Source organism: Vanellus vanellus, assembly GCF_965231255.1.
Source record: "Vanellus vanellus genome assembly, chromosome: 1".
Taxonomy (NCBI): Eukaryota; Metazoa; Chordata; class Aves; order Charadriiformes; family Charadriidae; genus Vanellus; species Vanellus vanellus.
This window is the reverse complement of record NC_138905.1, coordinates 138,075,830-138,088,588: the sequence shown is the minus strand read 5'-3', so window position 1 is coordinate 138,088,588 and position 12,759 is coordinate 138,075,830. Positions and strand designations below refer to the sequence as shown.

At 45.1% G+C, this 12,759-nt stretch overlaps 1 pseudogene across 1 annotated transcript; it reads right to left on the bottom strand.

Moving 5' to 3' along the window:
- Window positions 1–7,200: 7,200 nt before the first annotated feature.
- On the bottom strand, window positions 7,201–9,754 carry LOC309678048 (patatin-like phospholipase domain-containing protein 7; annotated as a pseudogene). Its single transcript has one exon. The product of its transcript is annotated as a patatin-like phospholipase domain-containing protein 7 (transcript).
- Window positions 9,755–12,759: the final 3,005 nt, after the last annotated feature.

Sequence of the window (12,759 nt, the reverse complement as noted above, 5' to 3'; positions counted from 1 at the left end):
ACGCTGCGGGCCGGCTGCGCACAACCGCCGCCGATAAACTATACCTCCAGGACCCTCTAGTACTATTACTAGTTTATTTTTAATGGAAGGGAGCGCAGCTCTGCAGCTGGCGAGGTCCCGTTGCCCCACCGGCCAGGACCCTCCCCGCCCGCCGAGTTTCTGTGGTGGCAGCGGCCCGGCCCCGGCGGGGCGAAGGGGATGGAGGGGCGGCCGCCCCCGGCCCGCTCCGCCGGGGCGCTCAACAGGCGGCTGCTGCCTGCCGGAGCCGGGGCCAGGGCCGCCGCGACCCCCGGAGCTGCCCCGCACCTGCCCCCGCTCCCATCCTCCCCACAGCCTGCCGCCCCGGAGCGGGGGGCTGCCCCGCAGTCCGGCTCGCTTACCCATGGCTGCCTCTCGTCGCCCGGGCGGTGCGTGGGGTGCAGGGCTGGGGCTCGCTGGGCTGGGCTGGGCCGGGCTGGGCAGGAGGCGCGGCGAGCAGCAGCGGCGGCAGCTCGCACACTGGCGGGCTCCCTTCGCCTCCGGCGGCTGCGGCGCGACCAGAGGGGCGGGGACGGCCCCGCCTGCCTGCACCGCCCGAGGGGGCTCCCGGCCCGGCCCGGCCCGGCCCTGCCCGACGCGGGGCAGAGTGGCGGAGCGCCGCCCCGCGGCCTGGCGGTGGGGGGAACCCCGTCGGCGGGTAGCCGAGGCCGCCCTCGCCCCGCCGAGGGGCCGGGGCTGCTGCCGCCGCTCCCCCGCCCGGCCCTGGTGGCGGGGTGTCCCTGAAAGTGGGGCTCGCTTTGTTATTTCGGCCCCTGTTTTCCTCCAGTGTTTGTGGCGCGTCCTCAGAAGGGTTCCGGGAAGGAGCGCCCCCGGGGCTGGGGGGGAGCCCCGCGCCTCTCCGCCTCAGGGCCTTCTCTGAGAAAGGGGGCTCAGGGCAGCCCTGACCTTCAGAGGCGTCTGCTTCTTCCCTGACAACGGCCCAGGGCGCTGCATGCCCAAACATAACGTTGTGTCGTTAATATCTATATTCATGTCTGACGATGTGGTTCTCACCTTCACAGCCTCTTCTGGACCTACGAGTGCCACTTTCCAGCGTTACGCGGCACTGCAGTAGCTGCCACTTGAAGGAAGTTCCCACCACACAACCTTGCGTGACAGTGCCTGCAGTGACTTTTTTCGTTTCTTTTAAACGCCATGCGAAATGCGTCTTAGCTTTTGGGAAACCCAGTGAAGGGGACCCCCTCAGGAACAGACCGGGTGGCTTGGGTGGTTGCTCCGCTAGGAGCTTGCCGGTAGAACCCCTCCGTACCGAGTCATGGTGGAGGCAAAAATAACTGTGTCGTGCAGGAGTAAGCGCAGACGCAGACGATGGGTTTGGAAGAGAGTGGCAAAGTCGGCTTTTTCGGTTTAGTTGCTTTTCTAAGTTGGGCTTTCACCATCAGAGCGATTTGATTGTTTCAGACGCAAAGGCCACGCTTTTGTCAGAATAGATGCATCTACAGTGACTAATATCAATCGGATTGTGCTGATTTACATTAATTGGGTACTTGGCATGCGTTTCCTTTGCCTTTGTCACAATAACAGTATCCTAATTTTCTGTTATTTCCATGAAGTATAAGGATATATTTCATCTCCCTTGATTATTAACAAATTGATCTATTAAATTATGTAACCATATTATTCCCCTCTAAATGAGATCAATTGCTTAAGAACACATTAATAAAACACAAAGGCAACAGAGAAACAAAATTGTGAACACTTCTTTTCAGGGAAATTAGCTTGCACTTTGCAATTTCAGGCCCCTGCTCCCAAACTAGTGTGTGTCTGCACTCACATATAAAGTTGCAATGTTAAATCTGTGGTTTGTTTTCCATTGAAAGAAAAATCCCAGCCTTTCAGGCCAAAATCATTGGAGACTTTCACATTGATAAGGGAACATACACGTTTTTCCAGTAAGGAGTATAAGCCCAACACCAGGCAAGCACTGCAGCGTCTGGGAGTAAATGCTTCTTCTCTAAGAGGTAATAAGTGGATTGATTGAATAAGCCATTTTGTAAAGATAGGAAAAAAAATAATTCATATCAAAGCTGATCACTAGCAAGCTGCTTCCAGTCCCCACTGGGAATTAAAGTAGATGAGCTATGCACCTTTGAAAAATGAGATTAATCATGGAAATAGCACATGACCCTTAACTACAGCGGCACTAAATAGCGCTGAAATATGGTGGGAACTGAAGGCAAATGGTAAGAGCACCTAACTGTGTGCAGCATTATGTGCTGGTGAGGGCATAAATTAATTTTATTTTTTAAAATAAATTCTTTAGTTAAATTTATGTTCTGTGAGGGTCTTGCAGCATATTGCTTGATTAATATTAGGATCAGCTGAAAAATATGTCCCCAATTCTGACTGTGGTTGCACTGGCGGGTAACTCGCGTCACTGAAATCCGTGGGACTAGTTGCTCCAGCTCAGGGGAAGTTGGTCAACACGATCAGTGCTGTCTGGATTGGGTTTACACACTTGCACCAAAGTATGGGGTAGACATTTCTATGGTAGTGCAGAAGGAGTTGTCCATGTTAACAAGTACGCAGTGAGAGGAGAGACTCGCTGTCCTTTATGAGCTTTCTGTCATCCTCAGAAATGCTGGTCATTTTCCTCTCCAAAGAGTAAAGCAAAGAACAGCTGTCCAAATATTGGTTATGGCTCAGCAGTCAATGGGGATTTCCACTCACAGAGATACCAAGTCTCTGACAAGTGAAGAGAGAAGTTGACAGGGCTGACGTCAGAAGTTTTGGTTCCCTAAGCAAAACTACTTTACAATACTCAAATGAGGTCCAGAAGGCAGGAATACTTAGCTGGAATTTCTCCTAGGAATAAAACTTAATGGATTTCATTTCATTTCATTTCAAAACTAATGGATTTAATTTCATTTCATTTCTACAGACACTAAGTTGTCTGTAGAAATAGGTACTTCCCTAGTTGGGAAAGGCTTCCGACTGGATTCTGGTCCACGCGCTTACTCTTTTACCTAGTACATAATGGAAAGGAGGGAGAGTGGAGCACACAGCATTTCAGCGAGTCTCAGTAGCTGAAGACTCCTGGCGTGCTATAGCTGGTAGCACTAGAGTAGTGCGAAAGGCCTGCTGTGAATTACGCTGGAAGCCAGATTGATCTAGACAATCTTGGCATCAAGGGATTATAAAATGACTTGGTGCCATTGCAAATTTGATCTGTAAAAGGGAAGGTGAAGGTCAGAATTTTGCATTGATTAACGTCTTTCATTGTCTACGCTGGGTGCTTGAAGCCTTTTCCATAGCTTGGGTAACAACCTGCAAACATTCCTGTATTTGTAGTGTTACCCTAATACTTGTGTGACGATATCGGGTATTTCAAGAAACACTTTCACTCCCTGCAAGCAATATGCTTGGTGTCTCTCCTAACCTAGTCTGGAGCAGTGTGTTCTTCTCTGGAGATCTCATTTTAAAGAGGCCGTCTGATTTACAGGAGAAAATTGAAGCTAAGATTCAATATCAAGATCAGTCAAGGAGAGGTAAGCTGGAAAGGGAGGGTCTCATCACTTGTAACTGAGGGCATGGTATCAGTCTGAAACTCCGTATTTCACCGTACATTTCACCATTTCCAGCAATCAGTGGTAAAACAGATTTCGAGAGCAAATGAAGTCTAGTTGCATATAATTCTTCATTTTTTTGTTTTAATTTAACAGGCTCCATCTGTCTCCCCACTTCTTCACCAGAGACCATCCTAGCTCCAAACAAAGATCTATTTTTTTTTGTGGACGGACAGTGTGGTAGCTGCCGCTACCTGTTAGCTCATCTCTGTTTTCCACTCCTACTACTGTCTTTCCTCAGGCTGTCTAACTCAACAGCTTGCCCTAGATACAGAAACCTTCCCAATTAAAAGGACAATCAAAGGCAGTGATTCCACTTAATGTTTTAGCTTTGACTAAACATTTAGTCACATTAAAGAGAGTTGTTAAATAAAAAGATATTCTAGTGGTATGCCTGCTTTGGTGGGTTCTCAGCTCACACCGTGTCCTACTGTTGGCTATGTGTGAGCTCCCATTCCACGGCTCCCTCTGCTAATAGTGAAGCTAAGGGTTAATTGCAAATATTACTTCTTCTGACTACTACACAGGTGGTGCCAGTGGGTACCAGTCACTGCCAGTTTCCAGAGGATTAGAGTGAGTGTATAGGATGCCACTCGTACACTTGATTTTGCAAAAATCCTGCGAATCTCCAAATATAATATAATATAATATAATATAATATAATATAATATAATATAACGTAACGTAACGTAACGTAACGTAACGTAACGTAACGTAACGTAACGTAACGTAACGTAACGTAACATAATATAATATAATATAATATAATATAATATAATATAATATAATATAATATAATATAATATAATATCAGGTACTCCTAAAACAGCCTGCCTTTGGATGATACCATGACTGTATTTTAGATTTAAGGGAATCAGAAGTGATAAAAAATGATTTTAGTTGTAGTGAGTGTTCTCTGTGGCCTTTCTCAAGGGGGTTCATCCATCTTCTCTGTCTTGAGTTTCTGTGATTCCACGTACAGTCAAGGCATGCTGGGGTTTTTCTCTCCCATGTGATCTTCTGTTCAAAGTGGCATTACAGAGGCCATGGATGTTAAAGAGAAATAAGATGAAAATTGGATCACTTTGTACTGTCGTCTGTGTGCAAAGAGGTGACCTTTTTGTGTTTTGAACTCAGCATCTCGGTGTAGATTAAGGGGAATGACTCACGCTCTCCTATGTTGTTTGTACCTTTTATATGAAGCTGATCCGCTTTAGACTCCAACTGCTGCTACCAAAACCCCTTCTTAGTGCTCACTGTAGAGAGCTGTTTGCAAAGTTCATCCAGCAAAATGCTGAACAAAATTGTGCAGATCATCAGTAATGTGTAGTCTGGGGGAAAAGAGAGAAAGGAAAAGATAAAAAATGAGAAGTAATTTGATAGTTTAGCCAGCATGTAGATACTCCTCCTGGAATTTAACATTCAGGTAAAATAGTGTAAGGAATAAATATTCTTCAAAATCAAAACTGTTTCTTAGTACCAAGTAGGTCATATTTCCAGCAGCCATTTCTCAATATGTAAATATGAGCAGTGATTGCTGTAGAACAGATATAATTATATATTCAACAGAATGCATAATTTTTCCCAATGAACCATAGTTAATTTTATCTGAAAATTAGTGATTACCATTTTGGTGTTAATTATGGAGTACTAAATACATCTTCAGTGTTAAAAGACAGACTCATCTCTGTTTCGTATACCCCAAGTCACTTGTGGAATAACCAATGTCACTTTGTGACTTTAAAGACATAAAAACCTAATTAGAAGATATAATTGAAAACGAAGGATTAGTGTTTAGATTAGTACCTCTGGCAACTCAAGAATCATCTTTCAAATCATCTTTCACTTAGCTCTACATGAGGGACCTTACCATGAGAACAGTATTTTGCACTTCCGTGCATGGCTATTCTGTGAGTGGCTGTGAGCGATCCAGGTGTGGGGAGAGAGCAGCGGGAAGAGAAAAGGAACATTAGCTGTTCTTATTCTGGATACACACACTTGCTTCTCTGTCCTTCTCTTTCTGCATGCCACATAGGGAACCCCACACCTGGTAGGGAACCATGTAGGAGATAATATGAGGTCTGAAATAGGGTGGATGGTCTCAGTAAAGCATTATACAAGGTGAAAAGCTTGTGAGTGAAAGAATAAACGAACATCTCTAAAAATGAATGCCTGTTACACAGAAAAAAATACAAGTTGGCATGACCTTTCCTTCCATGTGCAGCCCACCTCATTTCATCCTCTCCGATGGATCTATGAAATGTGGATAAGAAATGCTGACAACTCTTTCTCCAAGTGAGAGAGAGAAAAGTCTTACCTCCTGCTCTCTGGGTCACGACAAAATGATCCCGGTGAAGGCATTCTTCCACGTGCCTCATTCTAAAACGCTTAGGCTCAAAAATGCGCTTGAGTTTGGTCAGAGATGATGGGTTCAGTCTAGCAGGGTTGGCCATAAACATTTATTGAAAGTGCTTTGCTAAGCTCTTGTTATGTCGTGGGCTAGGATCGCGTGGGCTGGAGAGGCCAGCCTGTCTTTAGGAGGAGCTGACTCAAATGTATGGATTATCCAACGTTTTCATTAGTACCAGTGGAGAGATTTGAATGTGGAATAATTTGCAAATGAAGAAACCAGACAGGGGCAAAACGCATACCCGAGGATCATTAGTATTCAACTTCAGAGCAACTTCTGTGGGAACATATATGTACTTATTGCAATATCCTGAAAATAATTGCATACATATGTATGTTAGCCCCACCCTCCAGTGGTATCAATAGACTTGCCCTAAGTTTTATGTTGAGTTGCAAATTAAGGGAATAGACTTTATTTTAAGAGTTCTGAACACATGGCTGCCATCCAATAACTTCAGTATGGCATCCACCCAAGAAAGTGCTCCAAGGCAGCCTAATCAGGACAGAATTCCTGGCAAAAGTACATTTTGAGACAAGGCTCGCTCTCTTTTTCCAAAGTAGAAAACTCCTTTGATGGGAGGCAAAGAGAGCATTTAAGAACGTTCTCAGGTGCCTTTTTTTGCAAACTGAAAATCAAGCTCAAAGAGCTGGGAAGGAAAATTGCAGGACTCATTTTAACACTTTTCCTGATCCAGTTGGGCAGTGGAGGCTGAGTAACAGCCAGCTGATTTCATTTTAGTTCTCATTTTTTCACTTCTGTCAATAGGCACAAGCTAGTAACTTATTACAGAAGGTTTTAATTCTGCTCTGTAAACACGAATGGTGCCCAAGACTTAAACTGTATCGTAAAGCTGAGTTAAATTCTCTCATAATGGGCTACCCAGCTTTAGTTTTCGACCAATATACATTTAAAAATTCTGGTTTGGGGTTTGTGTTGGGGTTTCCCCCCCTCCCCTTGCACACACTACGTTTTATTGCTTCGGCACTGCTCTTCACGCTTTGCACAGTCCAGTTCTAGCAAATGGCTATACTGCGAGTTGCGGTTTGTGGCAAAAATGCAATGTGTTGAAGAAGAGATGGGAATGACTCAGTAACTCAGCAGCAGTGTACCTCGCTCAGCGTGCCCAATGCTGCAGCAGCGTAGTGCAAACGGGCTGCGGAGGATGGGTGTGCTGGGCTGTGGGAGCTATGGTGGCTGGTGCAACCCTGCAGGTTCTTCACTGGTAGGTAATGGAAACACCAGGGGTGCCTCCAGTATCCTCTCCAGCTCTCCAACAGTAGGCTCCTGGTCTCCCAGTCTGATGATTAAGATGCAGTCAGCCTGCCGGATGCAGCATTGGGTCCAGGGAGTAAGGATGCTGTCTGCCTGGTAGAGGTGAATATCCTCCTGCTGTCCCAGCCAGCTAGTTGGTATTCATGGATACTATCCAGCGCAGCAGAACCATTTCGCTGTTTGATGTTACCACTGGTGAGGAGCAAAGTGGGACGCACAGCACTGAGACCGTGCTTTAGCTCCTGAGTAAAAGCCGTAAGTGGCACCTCTTCAGACACCGGCATAATTGCTGCTGTGGAGAGATTGCTGACAGGATTTCCGGCATCCCATTTGCTACTCAAGCTGTGTAACCCAAGAGGATGACCTCCCTGCTGAAGACTGCCAAGAATCCTCTAGCCCAGCAAGTGAATAAGCCTCGTCACAACCTGGGGGAATTTGCATTTGATAGATGTCAGTGCTCCCTTTGGGAGTCTGGCAAGTTGTGAGTCTGACTGTGTGTACCGTTGTGGCTCTAGGTTGATGAGTTAATGCCTCTACCACTCCAATTAAGTCTCCTCAACCACATTCACCAGTCAGGTGCTTTTTTCTATCATCCATCCATATGACCGAGCAAAGTCAACCGTTCAAGACAATGACTTGTCACCCTGCCTATAAACAGCTCACCTCCATCCAATCGAGGGCAAAGTCAATTTGCCTAACAAACGGGGACATTCTCTTCTCAACAGTGTGGGCCACACCAAGAATGATGCTTGGCTGCTTCCACATTGTCTCATAGAAATGGGACTTGGAAATAGACAGGAAGATGCAGTCTCAATTGACCTTGATGGTGAAAATCAGTGGTTCCCCAGTCAGGACTGTGAGCTGGCTTACAAGTTCTCCTGGATGGGTAATGGACAGGTGTCCTCCTTCGAGTCTATCTTCTGTTGGTACATGTGAAGCATCCTTGAGACCACAAGCATTAACATCCTGATCTCCTTCCTTTGATAGCACAGTCCCAGCAGTAACCTGATGCAGCGTCACTTTGCCATTCGACAATGAAGGATCATCAGATTTCATCAAGGCTGGACCATCTTTCTTTGCTGCTTCAACGATGGCATCAATATGTTTGCTATTACAGGAATCTTGCACAGCACTATAATGGAAAAGTGCTGAAGGAGTTTCTGTCACCATCACGGTCATCTTCAGTATTGACTTGCCCACAAAAGGACTGCTGTCAGTGTCCTCTGAACCAAAGTGCACTGTGGCTCTTTCATACACTATGTCCGTGTCTGACTTTGCACCGCTGGAATTATTAGAAGCCTCTGCAGACCCTGCATAGGGAGGTGAAGAAAGGCTTCTTCTGAAAACATGTTCAGAGTTTTCTGTACCAGAAATCTTCAACGTATCTATTTCCAGTGCTTTCCCACCCTTTTCAAACTTTTCTCCGCCATCTTTCTCTGATACTTTAGACACTTGTCTTTTTACTGCTTTGCTCAAACTTCCTCCAGATGTTACACTTGCCACAGAGACGAGTGGGATTGCTCCCAGAAGAGCTCAGTAGTCACACTAGGGCAGTTGTGCAAAGTGAGGAATATCGCTCTCTGCAGCCTTACCATGGTGATCTGTACCTCCCTAACAAGAGTTTCAGGATATTTCTGGAAGACATCATGCACTTCCAGCACTTGCTGGAAGTCGCAATACAGCGGATAGAATGGCTGCTCAGGCTGAAACCATTTTATAAGGAGCAAGGTGACCCGTGATAACATCAAGAATGCTGAAAAGGCTGTGGGTGCTCTATCCTGCCAGCACCTCCTTAACAACCACATCTGTTCCATCACTTTTTTGAATGCAAACTTCCCGCTTGCCATCCTGCACAAAGTAGATTGCTGTTATCCAGCTGCCCGGGACAAAAGATGTATTCATCTTCATGCAATTGCACAAGAAATGTGTGCTTGCACAGTTCCAGGGAAAGAGGTTTCTCAAAGTGGCCAAGGACCCTAACATTTTAAGCACGTATAGGACTTTGGATGGCAAATGGGAATTCTTTACATCAAATTCAGTCAGATCTGCCTTTAGCAAAGAGGGAGGTGGTTCTTCCGGCTGTGGATTGGCCTCTCCTTCTTGTTATGCAGAATCCTTTTAGCCACAGATAAAACTTTTGCCCGCTTTTGCATCCTTTGGTGAGGCACAGCATTCCCAACTAGAGAGTCTGGAAGCGTTGTAACCTTTCTCGTGATCTTCTGCCCATAGAACATCGCTTTGTCTCACTTCCAAAATCTGTACTGAGGTACACGTGGCTGAAGTTGTTTAGAACGTTTCACTCTTCTCTAAACAATAAACACAACAATTGCTGTAAGTAGTAATGTGACTGCAGCTCCAGTTGCTCTTCTGGTCAGCAAAGTAGTCTGTATTCTACAAACTGATGAATTTGTGTTCCACCTGCTGGTAGCACAGCCTTAAGGCTGGTGCTGTTGCCTTCTTCATCCATGCCTGCTTCGGCTCCGGAGACACCAGGGAGCCCTCGGGCAGCTCCTGCAAGGGAATGACCCACAAAATGGTGGCATCCTCCATCAGCTCTTCGAGTTGTGGTTTTGGAAGGAAGGTGTGGCTTCAGATTTGCTGGCGTCATGGAAACGCTTCGCCTCCTTCTGACTGGACAGAAAGCCAAACGCACTAGACCTGTGTCCTGGTTTGAGGTGAAACAGAACCAATTTTCTGTTCAGTAATTTTACTTTTCAGTTAAGCCTCTTCTAACCAACTGAACTCTCTGAAAGTAACGGCGTATTTTTCCAACAGTATTCGCTCTCAGAGTGATAAGACATGATTGTTTATAGTTGGTGCCCAGGCATGGTATACAGAGACACTCTTGCTTATACTTATTGCTATAACAGCCAAGGCCGCTAATTTGGTTATTTGCCCCATTGGAGGGTCAGACGCAGAAAAGTGTAGAGGGGTCGCACCTGCGGGGAGGAGAGGACAGGACAGGACAGGTGACCCAAAACTGACCAACAGGGTATTCCATCCCACCTGCCTCATGCTCAGTATAAAAGCTGAGGGATAAAAGGGGTCAGCTTCTTTCTTCAATGGCCAGCGTCCGAGGAGGACTCTGTCTGTTCATCTGCCTTTGATCCCGATCCATGAATTCCTGAATCCAGATCCAGAATCCAGTTCCCGTCCATCACTGAGTCCAGTCTGGGACTTCCCCAGTGCCTGCCAGTGACGTGATTGTCATCCTGGGAGCTTGATACGGTTTTGCATATATTGTATATATTTCATTATCTTGTTATTATTTTATTAATATTTCCATTAAAGTAGTTTAGTTTCTTTTTTTTAAACTCATAAGTCTCTTTCTGTCATCCTTCTCTCCCTGAAGAGAGATGCTGTCCCTTCTCTGAAGAGGAGAGAAGTAAAAAAGAGTGTCTGTCATTCATTTTAGTGGCCAGCCCAGCCCAAACCACGACAACCTGCCAGAAATGTGACATTCACGAATAAAAAAGCACAAGCCCCTCTGGTCAGATGAGTGAGAGCCCTCCAGGAAAGCCCCACCAGGATGAGAAAGCAAGTGAGGAATTTGAAAAATAACGGTGAGATGCTGCTTGATATTAAGTCTCGGTTTTGGAAGATTAGTTTAACATCTCATTCCTAGACTAATAAACATGGTGTTTTTTTTTTTTCTTAAAAAAAAAAATCCAAACAGCTATTCTAAACATAAGCATTTTCCTCCTATTTTCAGTTCAGACACTGAATTTTTGAAAATGCCTGAGCATATGATTAAAAAAAAGAGGCAGAACAAACTAGTCACTCATATATATGCATTCTCCAATTAGGAGATATGAAAAAGTAAATAAATGAAAGTGTCAAGTACCTTGTATTAGTAATCATTTTATCTTTCATTTATAGCGTTTTTTAAATAAAGTTCTCTTTTTTCAAGACTCTTGTTATCTGATCCTTGTTTTCTTGGATATCATGTTCGGTAAGTAGAAAAATAATACCATTCCAAGAGAGGAATGCACTCAAACTTTTTATTAAATCTATAATAAACATGGGCTACTGTCATAGGTGGATTCGTATTTTTACTTTTTGCCCATTTTTTTTTTTTAATAAAGTTCAGGCCAAACTTGAGTGTTTCTTGGCTGCCATATAGACTAGAACATTAATTCTGTCCTCCTGTATTCCAAGGAAATAACTTCTTTGTGTTTCAAAGATAAAAGCTTCACAGGCAGACCAAACACCGCATGAACCTGGCAGACAAAATGACCCAGGACCATTAAAGAAGTTACGGAAACTGCAGCTTGTGGAAATATTCCCCAAAGCCAATGGCTCTTGTACCAACTCTTGGGCCTTCCCTGCTTGGATCCCACCTTGAAAAGGACGCAGAAGTGCATGCCCAGGCCTTGAAATAGCATGTACGGGCTCTTGCGTATGAAAGCAGCAACGAGATGATGCTGTGATGAGCTCGGAGGTGACCGCCCGGAACCCCGGTGGCAGATGATGTGCGGGAGGAAGAGGAGACAACACGTAGCACTGGTCTTCAGAGCTGCTGCATTTCTGCAGAAGAGAGGCTGGAGCAGAGGTGAACGAGCCCAGCAAGCTGGCAGTTAAGGCAATAAACTAAGCAGGAGCCAGGGAAAGGTATGGAGAGGGAGGGAAGGCTCTGGAGGCAAGCCCACCGAGGGAAACAGGGAGGGGAAGTGATGAGTATAACGGGAAGTCAGTGGTTATATTTCAGAAAGGAAAAAAAAAAATCTTATTACAGCAGTTTTTAGGGCACCAGCTGCTGCTTCACCTGCAGTTACATGTAGACACATCTCTCTAGCAACAGTGCACATGTTCTGGGCTTGTCTCCTTTCTTTCCTATGACTCCCACAGGTTTTGGACCCTACTATTACAGACTCCCAAGCTTAAAAATTCCAGTGGTAAAGTTAGAAACCTGTAGCCATTAGAATAATGGGAGATCCCTAGAGAGAGCAAACACTGCTATGCAGAGAATTTATTAGCAGCAGCACTAGAAGGCTGTATCAGCACTTTACTGGTGGATAAATCAGTGGGTTTGCTAATGATGTTTCGGTTCTCTTGATTGAATTGGATTTGTAAGAGAGAAATGCAGCTGCAGGATGAATTGCTTTATACGGCAAGAGAATAATGAGTAGCCAATCCTGAACACCCAGGGTTTCTGTATATATGGGATAATTTAGCTTCCGTTCTTGTTGTTATTATTTTATATGCAAATGAAATTATCAACACCTTTATGTAATCGCTTCCTGGATGACATTTATTCTAGAGTTTTTGCCTGTTGGTGTGCAAGAGAAATTTCTTCTCATTTTAGCCAGGGCTTAACACTAAATCTTAGCCCTGCTGGAGCCCGGGGGAGTTTTATTATATTATAGATATGACCCATTCAGAAACATTGAAAGTGAACAGAAAATACTGGAACAGCCTGTGGTTATGAGAGTGCTATTATTTATTTGGAGATAGGGCCCAGTACCTTATGCT